Source organism: Oryctolagus cuniculus, chromosome 1 (genome assembly GCF_964237555.1).
Source record: "Oryctolagus cuniculus chromosome 1, mOryCun1.1, whole genome shotgun sequence".
Taxonomy (NCBI): Eukaryota; Metazoa; Chordata; class Mammalia; order Lagomorpha; family Leporidae; genus Oryctolagus; species Oryctolagus cuniculus.
The window spans coordinates 180,487,640-180,505,055 of record NC_091432.1 but is presented as its reverse complement, the minus strand read 5'-3'; positions in this window follow the sequence as shown (position 1 = coordinate 180,505,055).

Genomic DNA, 17,416 nt, shown 5'->3' with positions numbered 1-17,416 from the left:
AAATAAAAAGAACTTTAATAACATTTGTCTGCTTTCTGATATATGAATCTTATTATCTTTATTTAATTTTTATTAATATAAAGCGAACAGATTTCACACATTCCATAGGTATTTCCCCAAGAAGACAACCACACTTCCCTCACTCCCACTTCCCTGGCCCCCTTAGCCCCCTCTTTCCCACACATCTATAAATCAGTTTTTGAAAAAAACATAATTTTAATCCACTCTATATTCACAGGCTTACTTTGCCATTAATCATAATATTTTTAACAAGTAGAGAGACCACAGTTCCATAAGAGTATAAACAAGGGCTAAAAGCAATAATCACATCTTAAAATGTCTACTTCATACCTGTATATTTTTTGTATTCTATATTAACCACCACACATCAGAGAAAACATGGTATTTGTCTTTTTGAGACTTGCTTATTTCACTAAGTATAATAGTTTCCAGTTGCTTCTGTTTTGTTGCAGAAGATAGAATTTCTTTGTTATGGCATAGTAGTATTCCATATTGTACATATACTACATTTTCTTTATCCAGTCATCAGTTGATGGGCATCTGAGTTGATTCAGCATCTTAATTATTGTGAATTGAGATACAGTAAACATGTGGGTACAAATAAGTCTTCCATATGCTGATTTCATTTCATTTGGATAAATTCCCAAGAGTGTGATGGCTGGATCATATGGTAGATTTATTTGCAGATCTCTGAAGAATCTCCATACTGTCTTCCATAATGGTTTTACTAGTTTATATTCTCATGAACAGAGGATTAGGGTGCCTTTTCCCCCACATTCTTGCCAAAATTTACTTTTTTCTTTTGGATGATAACCATCCTAACTGGAGTGAGGTGAAACCTCATTGTGATTTTTATTTGCATTTCCCTGATGGCTAGTGTCTGTCGGCCATTTGTATTTCACCCTTTGGAAAATGCCCGTTCATGACCTTTGCCCATTTCTTAAAGGGATTGCTTGTTTTGCTTTTGAGTTTATTGAGCTCTTTATAGACCCTGGACATTAATCTTTATCCGTTGCCTAGTTTGCAAATATTTTCTCCCATTTGCTCAATTGCCCCCCCTTCACTTTGTTGAGTGCTTCCTTTGCAGTGCAGAAGCTTCTCAGCTTGATAAAAATCTTATTTGTCTATTTTCTTGTTTGGAAAGACCCCTGTGCTTCTGGGGTATTTTCTAAGAAGACTTTTGCCTATGCCAATGTCGTAGAGTTTTTCCTGTGTTTTCCCCTAGTAATTTGATGATATCAGGTCATAGATTTTGATAGTGCACCCAGTTTGGCTTGATTTCTGTATAAGGTGTAAGGTAGGGGTCTGAGCTCATACTACTGTATATATAGATCAAATGTTCCCAGCACCATTTGTTGAAGTGACTGTCCTTTCTCCAGAGATTGATTCTAGCTTGTTTCTCAAAGATCAGTTGCTTACAGACATGTGGGTTGATTTCTGGGCTTTTATATTCTGTTCCACTGGACTAAAGGTCTATTTTCGTGCTAGTACCAACCTGTTTTGATTATAACTGCCCTGTAGTACATCTTGAAATCTGTTTATGTGATGCCTCCCGCTTTGCTTTTGCTATTTAAGATTGCTTTGGCTATTCAGGGTGTCCTGTGTTCCCATATTAATTTTAGTATCTTTTTTTCCAGATTTGAGAAGAATGTTGTTGGTATTTTGATTGAGATTACATTGAATCTTGGCTAGTTTGGACACTTTGATGACATTAATTCTTACAATCCGCGACATGGAAGATTTTTAGATTTCTTGGTATATTCTATTTTTTTATTTCTTTCTTTAATTTTTTGTGATTTTTACAATAGAGTTTTTTTTTTTTTTTTTTTTTTTGGACAGGCAGAGTGGATAGTGAGAGAGAGAGAGAGAGAAAGGTCTTCCTTTGCCGTTGGTTCACCCTCCAATGGCTGCCGCGGCCGGCGTGCTGCCCGCACACCGCGCTGATCCAAAGGCAGGAACCAGGTGCTTCTCCTGGTCTCCCATGGGGTGCAGGGCCCAAGCACTTGGGCCATCCTCCACTGCCTTCCCGGGCCACAACAGAGAGCTGGCCTGGAAGAGGGGCAACCGGGAAAGAATCCGGCGCCCGGACTGGGACTAGAACCCAGTGTGCCAGCGCCACTAGGCAGAGGATTAGCCTGTTGAGCCGCGGCGCCAGCCCACAATAGAGCTCTTTCATATCCTTGGTTAAATTTGTTCCAGGGTATCTAAATTTTTTGCAGATATTGTGAATGGTTCTAATCCTACAAGTTCTTTCATGGTCATTGCATTGTTTGTGTATGCAAAAGCTATTGACTTTTATATCCTGCAACTTTACCACTCTCTTATGAGTTACAATAGTCTCTTAGTTGAGTCTTTTTGTTTCCCTATGTGTAGAATCATGTCATCTGCAAACAGGGAAAATTTTATTTTCTTCTTTTCAATTTGTATCCCTTTGATTTCTTCTTTTCATACCTATGGGTATGGCCATAACTTCCAGAAATGTGTTGAATAGCAATGGTGAAAGTGGGCATCCTTGTCTGATTCTGGATCTTAGTGGAAATGCTTCCAACTATTCCCCATTCAATAGGATGCTAGCCTTAGGTCTGTAATATATTGCCTTGACTGTGTTGAGGAACGTTCCTTCTATACCCAATTTGCTTAATGTTTGTATCATGAAAGGATGCTGTATTTTATCAAATGATTTCTGCATCTATTTAGATAATCATCTGGCTTTTATTTTTCAGTTTGTTAATGTAATGTATCACATTTATTGATTTGTGTACGTTGAAACATTCCTGCATACCAGGGATAAATCCCACTATTTCCAGATGAATGATTTTTCTGATGTGTTGCTAAATTCAATTAGCTAGGTGGTTTGCTGTTGTTGAGGATTTTTGCATCTATGTGCATCAGGAATATTGGTCTAGCATTCTCTTCCTTTGTGATATCTTTTTCTTGTTTTCAAAGTAAGGAGATGCTTGTGTCAGATGGTGTTTAGGAGGATTCTCTCCCTTTTAACTGTTTTGAATAGTTTGAGAAGAATTGGAATTAAGTCTTCTTTAGAAGTATGGTAGAATTCAGCAGTGAAGCCTTTCTTTGTTGAAAGTGTTTTTATTATTGATTTGATCTCTGTCTTGATTATTGGTCTATTTAGGTTTTCTATGCCTTTATGACTCAATTCTGGTGGATTGCATCTGTTTAGAAATATTTTCATTTCTTCCACATTTTCCAATTTGTTGGCCTATATCTGTACTAATTCCTGCGGTATCCATTGTTATATCTCCTTTTCCATCTCCGATTTTATTGATCTGCATCTTTGTTTGGTTACTTTGTCCAATTTTGTGTCAATTTTATTTTTTTTAACTTTTATTTAATGAATATAAATTTCCAAAGTACGACTTATGGATTACAATGGCTTCCCCCCCATAACGTCCCTCCCACCCGCATCCCTCCCCTTTCCCAATCCCTCTCCCCTTCCATTCACATCAAGATTCATTTTCGATTCTCTTTATATACAGAAGATCAGTTTAGCATACATTAAGTAAAGATTTCAACAGTTTGCTCCCACACAAACATAAAGTGAAAAATAATAGATGATTTTTTTAAATGATGATGAAATCAGATCAGACCTATTGTCATGTTTAATCCCAGTGAGAGTCAAGTTGGGAATTGATAATTTCTTCTTTTTTTTTTTTTTTTTTTTTACAGAAGATCAGTTTAGTATACATTGAGTAAAGATTTCAACAGTTTGCACCCCCATAGAAACACAAAGTGAAATATACTGTTTGAGTACTCGTTATAGCATTAAGTCTCAATGTACAGCACATTAAGGACAGAGATCCCACATGAGGAGTAAGTGCACAGTGACTCCTGTTGTTGACTTTACAAAGTGACACTCCTGTTTATGGCATCAGTAATCTCCCTATGCACCAGTCATGAGTTTCCAAGGCTATGGAAGCCCCTTGAGTTCTCCGATTCTTATCTTGTTTAGACAAAAACCAGCTCTTCATTTCATGATCTTTTTTAGGTAGCATTTTTCTGGATTGTTATCAATGCTAATATCCAGGTTTTGATGCTGTACTACAGTTTCACAAGATGTTATTATTAGAATAAACTGTAGGAAGAATACTCCAAATCTCTATTATTTCTTACAATTATATTTGAATCTTAAACTATCACACAAAAAAAATTTTCATAAAACACATTATTGGTATGTAGCAGAGAGAGCAAAATAGCCTAAAAAATCCAAAAATTAGTACCACATACATATTGATATTTATATTTAGTATGTGGTATAAGCAGCATCTGAAATCATTGTAAAAAATGGGCTTTTAACAAATTGTTTTGAGAAATGGAAAGATATTTTGAAAGCATGAATTTCTCTGTAATATTAGTATAGGAAAAGACATTTTGTGATTCAAAATCCACATAAATAGAAGACAGATAGATTCTACTACATAAAAGCAAAAAACTGCATCATGGTTAAAAGAATTATTAGCAAACTGAATAAACAAGCCCATATGTTTATGAGTATTTATTTATTTTTAACAAGGATGTCAGCACATTCAAGTGAGAAAGAAGTCTTTTTTACAAAATGGTGATGGGACAACTAGACAGCTACAGGCCGAAGAATGAAGCTGAATGCTCACCTCACACCTTATACAAAATAAAACTCAAAGTGCATCAAAGACCTAACTGTAAGAGGTAAAACTTCCTAACTAGTCCAAAGAAAAAAAGTGGCATAAATCTCTGTAAATTTTAATTAAGCAATGACTTCATAGATAAGACACCAAACCATAAGCAAATAAATTAAAAACACTTCACAATTAAAAACCTTTGTGCTTCAAAGAACATTACTAAAAAAGTCTTTGGAAAACAACTGCCATAGCTTAAAAGGTTAAACAGAGATTTACAAAACTTGTGCCCACATGAAACATGCCGACAGTAGTGTCACTCATTAAATCCAAAAAGAGGAAGCAATCTAAACGACTGTCAGCTGAAGAGTAAATGTTGTAGAGCCACACAATGGAATGTCTTTCTGCCATAAAAAGAAATGATGTATGAATGGGTCTACCACATGAATGAACCATGCGAACATTCTGCCAAGTGAAAGAAGCCTAGACACAAAAACCAACAGGAAAATTCATAGCAACGGAAAGTATAATGATTGTCAAGGGATTTAGATTATGGGGTAGTAGCTGCCAACAAGCATTTTTATGGTGATGAAAATGTCTAGATTAGATGGAAGTGACAGTTGTATAACATTGTAGATACATTAAAAATTACTGTACACTTCTAATGCATGAATTTCATAATCAATGAATTACATTCTATTCAAAAGAGGACAAACAACAAACCATCAGAAAAATATTTGCAACATAATGTCGAAGTTAAGTAACTATTATCATTAATGTATTAAGTATGTTTAAAATACAGGGAAGAGAAAAAAATTTAAAAGAAAAGCCAAAGATACAGAAAATTCACCAAAAATTTTAAATGTAATCTAATTATATAACATGTGCAAGTTAACACATACAAATGCAAAACTATACTGCATTACCATTTCTCTTCTTTCAGACTGAATAAAAATTAGAGTACCTGCAACACATTTTACTGACAAGGCTATAAAAAACAGATTCTTTCATAATTTTGCTGGTGAGAAGGAACATTGGTACAACCAATATAGAGGGAAATCTGACAATATCTACCAAAACTGCTTATGTATCTTCTGACCTAGCAATCCAAAACTTCTAGAAGTTTACTTTAAACATGTCCCACATATGAAAATAGCTAAGCAGAAAGTTATCTACTGCACAAGCAATCCTGGTTTCAACAAACTGGAACAATTTAAGTGATACCATTTAGAAAACTCACTGAATAAGCTATGAGATGTCTACACAAAAGATAGTAGGCAGTTAGATAAGAAATGGAGGATGAGCTCTATAAACAGATATATGATTCACAGAACACACCATTAAACATAAAAAGCAAATTTCACACACACACACTCACACAAATACATATTGCCTCTGTGCATGAAATGATGGGAAAAGAAAATATATATATTTGCTTATTTTTGCAAAAGAAATTTTAAAAAAGGTAAACCAGAAACTAATTAACACTAATTACTTCCATGTAGAAGGAACTAGGGTAGGAACAGCATGGAAATAAGTCATGACATTTCTGAGCACAACTTTGACTTTTGAAATTCTAGTGATTTTATTTTACACACACAAACACACACACACACACACACACACACAACTGGCAAGCATAGGTGAAGGGACTACAAGGCAATCACACTGAGGACAGGAAACAAGGAACTAACCAAGGCAACTTTTTTGAGCTCAGTACTTTTACTCCATACATTCAGTCTGAAGACAAATACAACCATAAATATTAAACTCTAGTTACTGGGTTTCTCTTTTCAACATTGCGTAAGTTAGAAATTCTAAACATATTTTTTGGGATTGAGCAAATAAGTAAGAATGCTGAGAATAATGAAACCAGGATTCCCAATGATGGTTAAGTGAGCTACGGATGCAGAAAGGAAGAACGGATCCTGTCATTCTGCAATGAAATTGAAGGTGTCAGTATGAAGCCACAGTTTTTAATGAATGGATGACTGGATGGACAAAGATATAATACATATATGTATCTTTATGAGTGTTTGCACATATGTGTATTCTTTCCCCTAGCTTTAATCTCTGAGGGGGCCTATACGTTATTATGACACCCTGGTAGCAATAAGCACACACAGCCTCAAGATCTAAATGCCACTGCCCACTAGAAGTCATCAGGGATGATTGGAGAAGTGGCTGATTTCAGTGACACAGAACAAAACTTAGGAGATGAGTCTGGAACATCATGTTGTCCCCAAAATAAGGAAATGATGAAATAGAGTAGTAATACATCAAAAGGAAAAGGAGCCAAGTTGACAAGCTTCCCCATAGCCATATCTGGAATAATTTTAGCATCTAAATAAACTTGGATAGTAACAGTTTATAATCCACTGAATAAGAATCCTTGAGTCTACAACAAATGTAAATAAATGCAAACATAAATATAATAACAAGAAACATTAGAAAATTCTGTTACAATACATTCTACAAAATAATTTGCCTATTCCCAAAGACATCAGGTTCATGAAAGGAATAGGTAAGGATGAGGAATGGTTCCATACTAGAAACTAAAGAGACTCGACAATTAAGTAATGCTATAAAAGTCATTATTGGGACAACTGGCTAAATTTAAATTCAGACTGGGAATGTCTAGACAATGTACTGATGTTTACTGCTATATTTGGGTTATCTAAGAAAATGTCTTTGTTCTTAAGAGATACACATTGAAGCAGTGAAGTATCAGTACACAACTAACTCAAACAGTTCAGAGAAATACTGTATGTATAAAGAGGAAAAGAGTTCACTGTAAATCCAATGGAGCAAACAGTTAAACATTAATCAATTTGGGTATTTTTTCATAAGATGCATTTTCATAAATTTTTGAAGATCCCTCAGATGCATAATTTCAAAATTTTCTGCACCAAAATATGTATCTTTAATTAATGAACTTTCTGAAATACCCTCACACATGAAAGGTTTTTGTTACCCTGAAAAATTTTCTATTTAATATCATTTCAAAATGAAGTTCTTTTAAAGGTATCAATTTCGTTAAAATAGTCAAAAAATATGCTGTTTTCAAGCAAAGAAAATCTTCTTAAACCTATCCATGTTTTGAATGAACCTCCCTCAAAGTACCACTGTTCTCAAGGACAGTGCAGGTATGAAAGGGAAAACTAGAACCAGCAAAGGAAAGTCATATGTGAATGTGGTGGGAAAGAAACTACTTTGACACTTACAAAAGGTACTTCTGAATTTTCTATACATTTATTTCTACCAATATTACAGTCAATGCTACTTTGTCGAACAAGTTTCTCATAAATAATACATTTTAATATAAATTTTTTTTTTGACAGGCAGAGTGGACAGTGAGAGAGAGAGACAGAGAGAGAAAGGTCTTCCTTTGCCGTTGGTTCACCCTCCAATGGCCACCGCTGCAGCCGGCGCACCGCGCTGATCCGATGGCAGGAGCCAGGAGCCAGGTGCTTTTCCTGGTCTCCCATGGAGTGCAGGGCCCAAGCACCTGGGCCATCCTCCACTGCACTCCTTGGCCATAGCAGAGAGCTGGCCTGGAAGAGAGGCAACCGGGACAGAATCCGGCGCCCCGACCGGGACTAGAACCCGGTGTGCCAGCGCCGCAAGGTGGAGGATTAGCCTATTGAGCCACGGCGCCTGCTATTTTAATATAAATTTAATGTCAAACATTGCCTTTTGCAAAGCTACACATGTGTATAGCTATTTCACAACCATGTGATTTCAAAATCATTAGACTTTTCACTTACAAGGAACAACAATCTAAGGCATGGAGATCTCTGTAAGTGGATCTCAGACTGAATAAGGCAAAGCAAGCCAAGATCTGAAAATTCCAGAAGACTGATCCAATTGCCTTGATTTGATTTTGTCTGGCATCAACACATTTCTGGATATAATCTATGGTAAGAAAAACTAATAACAATATGAAGCCCATTTTACCAACATAGTCATGGGAGTTCATTTTTACCCGAAGGAAATTAGAAAAATAAAATTTCCATATTTTAATCAGTTACATTTAAGGCCAACAGCATTCTCAACAGCTGTTCCTGTAGCAATCAGCAGCTTCATTTAGTCATACTCATTGAAAGCATTACCTGTGAATCACTAAAGCTAAAACTAAAACCATTTCCAATGGACAATTTAACAAAAAAAAAATGTTCTGTTTCTGTATCTTTTTCCTTTAGCATTCTTGTAGCTAAAATTGTCACTGGAGATAACAATAACCAAGAGCTACTGATGGGAAGTCAGTCCTTCTCCAAACTAAACAAAGAACATTTCACTAATATACTGGCAAGTCTTTCATTCATGTTATTCCAATACATTTTCTTCAGTTTCATCTTGAGAGGTGTATTTTCGCTTTTGCTTTTTTGCTGTGTGTTATTATAGCTGCTAACACAAGTTCAGCTGATGGGGCGATTTTACTTTAATGACAGAGTCATTAACAGTAGGTCTGCATTGCTGACGTCTGGATTAAATCATCCTACAGTAGATTTATACCAGCATTGACACACCAAGGATGGATCATTCCCCAGAACCATTAGTAAGAATGTAATTAGCAGGTGGCTATGAAAGGTCAGACAAGTCACGGAACAACACATCCATATTGCTGAAGCCCAAGTGGTATGTCCTTGATACCAGAATGATTTCCTAGATTTTTGATTCACAAAAGTGTTAAAACTCAGATTCACCTTTTATGAAACTTAAAGTATATGTATTAAAATTTAAGTTAATGGAAATAGGAAATCACACAAAAAAATCTGTAGAAAACCGAATTAAAAGTTGTTTATTTTAGTGCAAAGACATTTTGAAACCCACATATATTCTTTTCATAATATGCCTTCTGTATACACTTTTAGTTATGGATTTCTCAAATTTTGCACCAATAGAAATTTTTTTTAGTTCTATTTTCAATGAACTGTCTCAAGTACCTTGACCACATAATATTCAAACCACTGTAGGGTCAATAAAATTAAAGGGGAGATAAATTCCAATATAACAGTCACCAAAATCAGTGTAACTGTTCTCTATGAAGTCAATAGCAAAAAGTTCATTTGGGTTTTCCAATTCTTTGTTTTTAATGCCAAGAATATGTTGTTGAAAAGAAGCACAACTAAAATACAGTGATACTGTTTTGTTTCAGTTATTGCTAAATACCAACATTAAAGAGGAAAGCATGTTTACACATCTTTTTTGACACCCACTGATGCCTACCTGTTTGCATTTCTAGGAATCTTGGAGACAAAAGAACCTGGAGAAGTGGATGACTTTCTCCACACAATGTGAGTTAGAGAAATAAAGTGTGACTTTCCAGAATGATTGCTTTGTAAAGGCATAAAGCCTGGGGCTTTCATTTTAATCACTTAACATGGAACTCTTCTCTTTTCCATTAGTATATATTCTCCAAGAGTTTTGTTAAGAAGGAATTTGGCCAAGGAATGTAAAGCAGAGACTTTGATATGCACTAAAATGTGAAAATGGGTTAATTCTGTGAGCTCATGCCCCAAGAGAAAGGGCCAAACACTGCACTAGTCTGTTTCTGATTAAAAGAGTTACTAAATACCAGCAGTCTAACCTTTGCCCATTCATTTGAAGGAATTGGAGGTTCTGGTATTCAAATTCGCTCAAAGATCACAGTGGGGACAAAGGCATGACAGTATTTCCAGAGACTCCAGAGAGCTAATGTGACTGTTACTGAATTCATGAGAAGTCACAAGATGAAAACACTTCCTCTTCCATGGAGCCAAATAACCTCCCCCACAGCTTCTGTGCGTATGTCTGTCTCTGGATGTGAAAAAGAGGGACAACTAATCATTTTCCATACAGCAGCCTTGTAAATATTTGATGGTCTAATATCATAAAAGCATTAATTCTCTACATTGTACACTGTTACAAAGCCAGAAACATTGTAAAATATCACCTCATCATGGGGACTAAACATCCTACTCTATGCAACTGATAGAACTACTAGACTGAAAATGGACAGACACACAGAACTTAACACACCAAAAGGACCTGAAATTTACAGAACATGCCACCCAACCACAGAATATACATTCTTCAGATGCACCAATGGAACATTCCCCCAGATACACCTCGTCCTGGGTCATAAAACACCCCCCACACCAAGAAATCCAAAACGCTGAAATTATAGAGTATATTCTCTGACCACAATGAAATAAAGCTAGAAATTAACCAAAGGGCAACAGAAAAAATCATTTTGTTGTAATCATCCAAATAAACCAATGAGAGAAGTATTATAATACACTCCACTTATTGAAGGTGATATGCAAAAAGCTATTTCATCGAGGCATGAAGCGTAGACTCTAAAAATTAAGCTCAGTTCTGACTCCAAAGTCTGTAATTTCCACTATAATTGTGCTACCTCTCAGCCAACAGAACTTCCAATATAGCAGTCTCCAATCTTCAGGTCATACCCTCCTGTTCATTTAAAAAAATGAAACCTGCACTCCAAATGCATGTATTTTCGGTTTTTATTCATGTACTATTATACTACTATATACGCCAACACACACAACAGATACTTCAAAATGTTGCTTGTCTAAATATAAAGGTGAATAGAAGTTCTACCACGTCTTGATATAATACAGTGATATCTACACGGACCCCTTGAGGTTAACATTCCATCTGAAAGCCTGCTTTCGTTTGCACTTAAGATATTTTCTTCCCCATCTTTACTTGTGCTGTGAGCTTTTGCAAACTCAAACTACAGCACACTATACTTCATCTGCTCAATTACAATCTACCACTCCATTCTATCAAGTTATCTTTCCATCCTGAGTCCTGAGCCTGCCATCCATCATACAGCTACAATACAGACCTGCTTGCAACTGCTTTATCCAAATCAATAAAACTTTCAACAGCATACAGCCAAGAGAATTAATTCTTCAGTTTTCCATATTGATATTAACTAATAACTCTGAACATCTGTTTTATAGGATAAGTGATTTTTCCCCCAAGCCTTCTGTGGCAGTCTCAGTAAGGCAAATACCACTTTGCAGAATGGGCCACCACTGGAAGAAACCCCAATAATTAGCTAGTCCAAACTCTGGTGTGCCTAAGAAATATTAACTTTGGAGAAATTAAGTGAATCTCTCAGGTCACATAGATAACTGAGACACAGTCTCCCAGTTCCTGGCTGAAATCACTGGAATTTATACCTTCTCTTTATTACAGCATCAGGGGCCTAACAGAGAAAAGGGGAATTATTCACTAAGCATCTAGCATGTGCCAAGTATCCTACTCAGTACTTTATACTTTTTAACCAAGCCCTCCACTTACTGGCAAAACAATAAATAAGTACAGGCACAGCTAGTGAGACGAAAAGGTGAATGATCAGGCAAGGACTAGTCAGCAGGGAGCACAGGACTGTGGACAGCTGGAAAACACTCCCACCCAAAGAGACCCAGGGGTACATAGTGTGAGATGCGCAGTCAGCCAGGGAGGCAGGTGCAAGCCACCAGGTCTTCTGATTTCTGAAAGCCAGATGATGACGGTGACATCCTCTGGTGCTTAAACTCTGGCAGCTGTTTCAAACTTAATGTGGCCTTGGCCAAAGAAGCCACCTCAGAATGGCAGGTCCACTTAACACAGGCCATGTGTTTGCATATCATTCCCCCAGTAAGTCCCTTACCACAGTTCGGGTGTTAATGAAGCAACTGTCACTCAAACAGATACACAAAATTGTTGACAGAGCTAACAGAGCCATAATCCAAGCCTATTTACTCAACACTTCCACTGTACCTCTAATCACTGTCAGAAGTAGTCAGTATCCATGTATGCAGAGGAGGGAAAGTCAATCTCCAAGACCAGACCAGAGGATTCAGGCACACAGAACCCCATTTTATGAAAAATGGAATATTTTTGTCTTCTAGGCTTCACAGGGAGGAAGCATTCTCAAGCAATTTGCCTTAAATGAGAAACTGTATTTCCTAACTTCCTAACTACTTTTTGTTTGGCTTGGAGATTGTTTTTCAAGATTCTTGTGACCCTAAGAGTGTCAAATGCAACTTTTATGAAACCAGTAAAAAGGACTTCGAACCATACCTAGAAGAGAACTAGCAAACCCTAAGAATAAACTCACCAGATAACTACCAGACTCTCTCTCCTATTCCAGAAAGCATGTTAAGTACCAGAGTTTTCACTCTGAACTTAAATGAGCATGATTACTATAGCTGAGAGATTACTGTATTTTCCTAACCTCTACAAGTTCACTAACATTTCTCCAGCCCAGGGATACAACAGAATATGTTGGTATAAAAACAAACATACACACCCACTTACTTCAAGGGCTAGCATTCTTCTATTTTTTTTTTAAGTTTTATTTATTTGAGAGGTAGAGTTATAGAGAGAGGGGGGGGGGAGGGAGAGGGAGAGGGAGAAGGAGAGAGAGAGAGAGAGAGAGAAAGGTCTTCCATCCACTGGTTCACTCCCCAAATGGCCATAGCAGCCAAAAAGGAGCTGATTCAAAGTCAGGAGCTAGGAGCTTCTTCTGGGTCTCCCACATGGGTGCTGGGGCCCAAGGTGTTGGGCCATCTTCTACTGCTATCCCAGGCAATAAATGGAGAGCTTGATTAGAAGAGGAGCAGCCGGGACATGAACAGGCGCTCATATTGCTACACCACAGGCTAAGGTTTAACCTACTACGCTGGACCCCAAGGGCTGGCATTCTAGGATCATCTTTTTGCCACTGTTCTGCACACTCTCAAGGCTACTCAGAAGTGGGTATACCAGACCTCATCCTATAACAGGAGCACATACTGCCAAAAGCACTGCACTAATGCAGGGATTAGAGCCAAAAGGGAATTTTGTTTATAATATGGAAGCACGGGCCTTCATTCTCCTGGCTTTCTCCCCTCACCCCTTTCTCATTCTTCCTCCCTTCTCTATGCCACTACTAGCTTCCTGGTTCCACTGCAGATAATTCCCTGGGAAGTACCATTACCAAGAAAACATAGGTCAGGCTGCTGTTTGCAACACTGAAATCCCACACTGGAGCACTGGTTCCAATTCTGGCTGCTCCACTTCCGATCCAGCTACTGTGCCCAGGCAAAGGCACTGCTTGAGGGCCCTTGCCACCCATGTGGAAGATCAGAGTGAATTCCTGGCTCCTGGCTTCCAACTGGCCCAGACCTGGCTGTTGCAGCTATCTAGGGTATGAGCTAGTGGCTGGAAGATCTACCTCTTTCTTTGTCTCCATCTCTCTCCCCACATCCTTGTCTTTCACTCTTTTCAAGTAAATAAATTAAAAAAAAAAAAAACAAAAAACTCACAGCTTGCTTTCTTTCTCCTACTAATAGTAAAATAAGCCTTCAGCTACATCTTTTTGCTTAGAGGAAAATAATCATATAACTGAGTTCTCCTTTCAGTGTTAAATGACTTAATTAATTACCTCTCCAAGGACAACTACATTTTAAGCAGACTCCTACAGATGGAAAGACGCACGGTAGATTTTCTGGTGCTTTGGTAAGGGCAGATGGTGGTGATCTTTAGGGACAACTTGAATTTCATCACACTCCTCCATCTTTTCCAACAGTTCTCTGCCCCATAAATATACTAAGAGTGTTTACTATGCAATTACCATCTCAAGCCACTCTGGAATAAACATCTACTTTAAACAAAGAAGTTGCTATGGGGCTATCTCACAATGTTCACACATAATTTAAATAAAATCATGTATAAAATAAAGTGAACACTGTGGTCGGCACACATAAACATTTACTATTATTACTTACTTTTTTAAAAGACATATTTACTTATTAGTTTATTTTTTTTAACTTTTATTTAATGAATATAAATTTCCAAAGTACGACTTATGGATTACAATGGCTTCCCCCCCATAATGTCCCTCCCACCCACAACCCTCCCCTTTCCCACTCCCTCTCCCCTTCCATTCACATCAAGATTCATTTTCGATTATCTTAATATACAGAAGATCAGCTTAGTATACATTAAGTAAGGATTTCAACAGTTTGCTCCCACCCAGAAACATAAAGTGAAAAATAATAGATGATTTTTTTTAAATGATGATGAAATCAGATCAGACCTATTGTCATGTTTAATCCCAGTGAGAGTCAAGTTGGGAACTGATAATTTTTTTTTTTTTTTTTTTTTTTTTTTTTTTTTTTACAGAGGATCAGTTTAGTATGCATTAAGTAAAGATTTCAACAATTTGCACCCCCATAGAAACACAAAGTGAAATATATTGTTTGAGTACTTGTTACTTATTAGTTTATTTGAAAGTAACAAAGCGAGATCTTTTCTACCCACTGGTTTACTCCATAAAGGGCTGCAATGGATAAACAGGGGTCAGGCCAAAGTCACGTGAAATGAACTCGATCTGGATCTCCTACATGGGTGGCACATGGGCCATCATCTGCTGCCTTCCCAGTTGCATCAGCAGAAAACTGGACTAGAAGCAGATAAGCTGAGACTCAAACCCGATAGATCTGTGCTATGGGATGCTGGTGCCGCAAGTGGTAGTTTAACCTGCTGTGCCACAATGCCAGTCCCTTAGGCACTGCCTTTTATTAACTGTTATTATAAATCAATTTTCTTTCATATCCAATGCAGTTATCCACTGCAATTCTGATGAAACAAACTGCTTTTTGCCAGACATCTCAAGGAGGGGGTGAGACAGTAAGATTTTTGTCACTGTTATAAATCAATGAGAAAGCATTATCATTCACTTCTAAAGAGACAAGGTATCAGAAATCACTACATGAATGTCTCATTTGCTGTGGTTGTCTAAATAGAACAAATACAATTTTTCCTTTTCGCTGTAAGAGGAAAAAGTACCTGAAGGCATGTGGCACCCACAATACAAAGACCTCACAGGAAAGGAATGTGTTTTCTCTCATAAGCAACTACCCATGGTGGGGGAGGGCAGCAGCAGGTGTCCCAGGCTGGGCATTTAATTAACAATTCATCAATGACTGTCAAAGAGGCAGCATCTTAATCACAGTTCTTCAAATCAACCTCCTGCAACCAGAGAGGAGTACAGAATCTTAATAGCAGCCTCAAGTGTGAGCTAACAGGGAGCACCTGCTCACCTCTTATTTCTTACCTGTGCTCAATTAGTTAACCCAATTCTGGATGCTTATCCAAAACATCTGGGTAAGAGAGGCAGGATCAACCTCCTCTGCTGCAATAATAAAGTAACAATGAACACGAACTGTGCAGCACATACTGTTTTAAAGGCTTTACCTATTTTACCTCATTAATCCTCATAGTTACCCTATTTGTGAACAACCTCTGTTTTCTTCCTTTACAGATAAATCTAGAGCACTGGGAAGATTAAGAAACTAGTGCAGTCCACAATGAGTGCCAACAATGTCAAAGACTGGCTTATATATACTGTTTCTCTACTTAGAAAGCTCATTTGGGCACATTATTCCATCTGGTCCTCATAACTGCCTTGGTATTTTTACCACTGTCCCTAACCCACAGGGGAGGAAACAGACTTGGAGAGGTAAGTGACTTACCTATAGGCACAAGTCAACCATGACAGCCTAGCCATGCTACTGCTCAGACTAGAGGTGTTGAGGATGGGGGAGCTGGAAGAGGACCCAACCCTCTCTCTCTCTCGTCTCCTGCATGCCCGGCCCCAAATTTTATGACAGGTCATTTGTCCTTATCTCCATCACAGCGCTTGATGTAATACATTAAAATTACCTGCCCATGCACCTCTTTTTCCTATTAGACAGGAGCTCCTGAAAAGCAAAAGAATGCATCATTCATCACTCCATACACAGCACCTTGCAACTAGTAGACACCAAAAGAGTTGAATTGAAATAATCATTTGGCATAAGTTCATCCAGATCTCTTTTTCCATCAGGTATATAACTAAACAGAATTTCTTACCTATTACCTAATAATCACGTTTCACTTACAATTTAAGAATTCTTACCCTACAGTACCAGGGAGTACTTTTTTTTACTTGGTATTTTTCAAACATTCATGCACCACCCAATGATCTTTTCTCTGAAAGTCATCTAACACAGTCAGTTTCCCAAACTTCACCATAAAAAACTTAAAAATTAAAAAGGGATTGTTTTCTATTTTCCTGACCTACACTGTACACTATTTAACTTATCATGTAACCACACACATACTTTAAGCAAACAGAAGTCTACTGAAGTCTTTTTCAATAAGAGTGAAAGATGTTCAGAGTAGGCGTTTCACCCAGCACTTAAGATATCCATGAGACAGAGTACCTGGATTTGATTCCCAGCTACAGGTTCTGATTACAGCTTCCTACAAATGAAGACCAATGATGGCAGGAAGGGCCAGTGATGGCTCAAGGAACTTGGTTCCTGCCACCCACATGGGATACCTGGGTTGAGTTCTTGGCTCCTAGTTTCAGCTTTGATCACAGAAGGCATTTGGGGAGTAAACTAAAATATGGGGGACACTGTCTTCTCTCAAATTAAAAAAAAATTTTAAGGTGTTCAAATATGTTCCTCAAGAGATTTCAATGAAATTTACATAGCTATTTCTAGCAGTTATTTCTTCTCCTGCCTAAAAGCATGAATTCAAAGAATTAACATAAGGACGCCAGTCACAGGCATAAACTCTCACAATTTCTTTTTAATTGAGTATGTGGGGTATAACACATAATTTTCATGAGTGAAACATAGGCAAGGTTATCTAGGTTATTTACAATCTATAGGGCAAAGGCTATTGAATTATATTTTTAATCATGTCATTATCAATATCAGCAGTCAAAAACATTCAACTTCCAACAA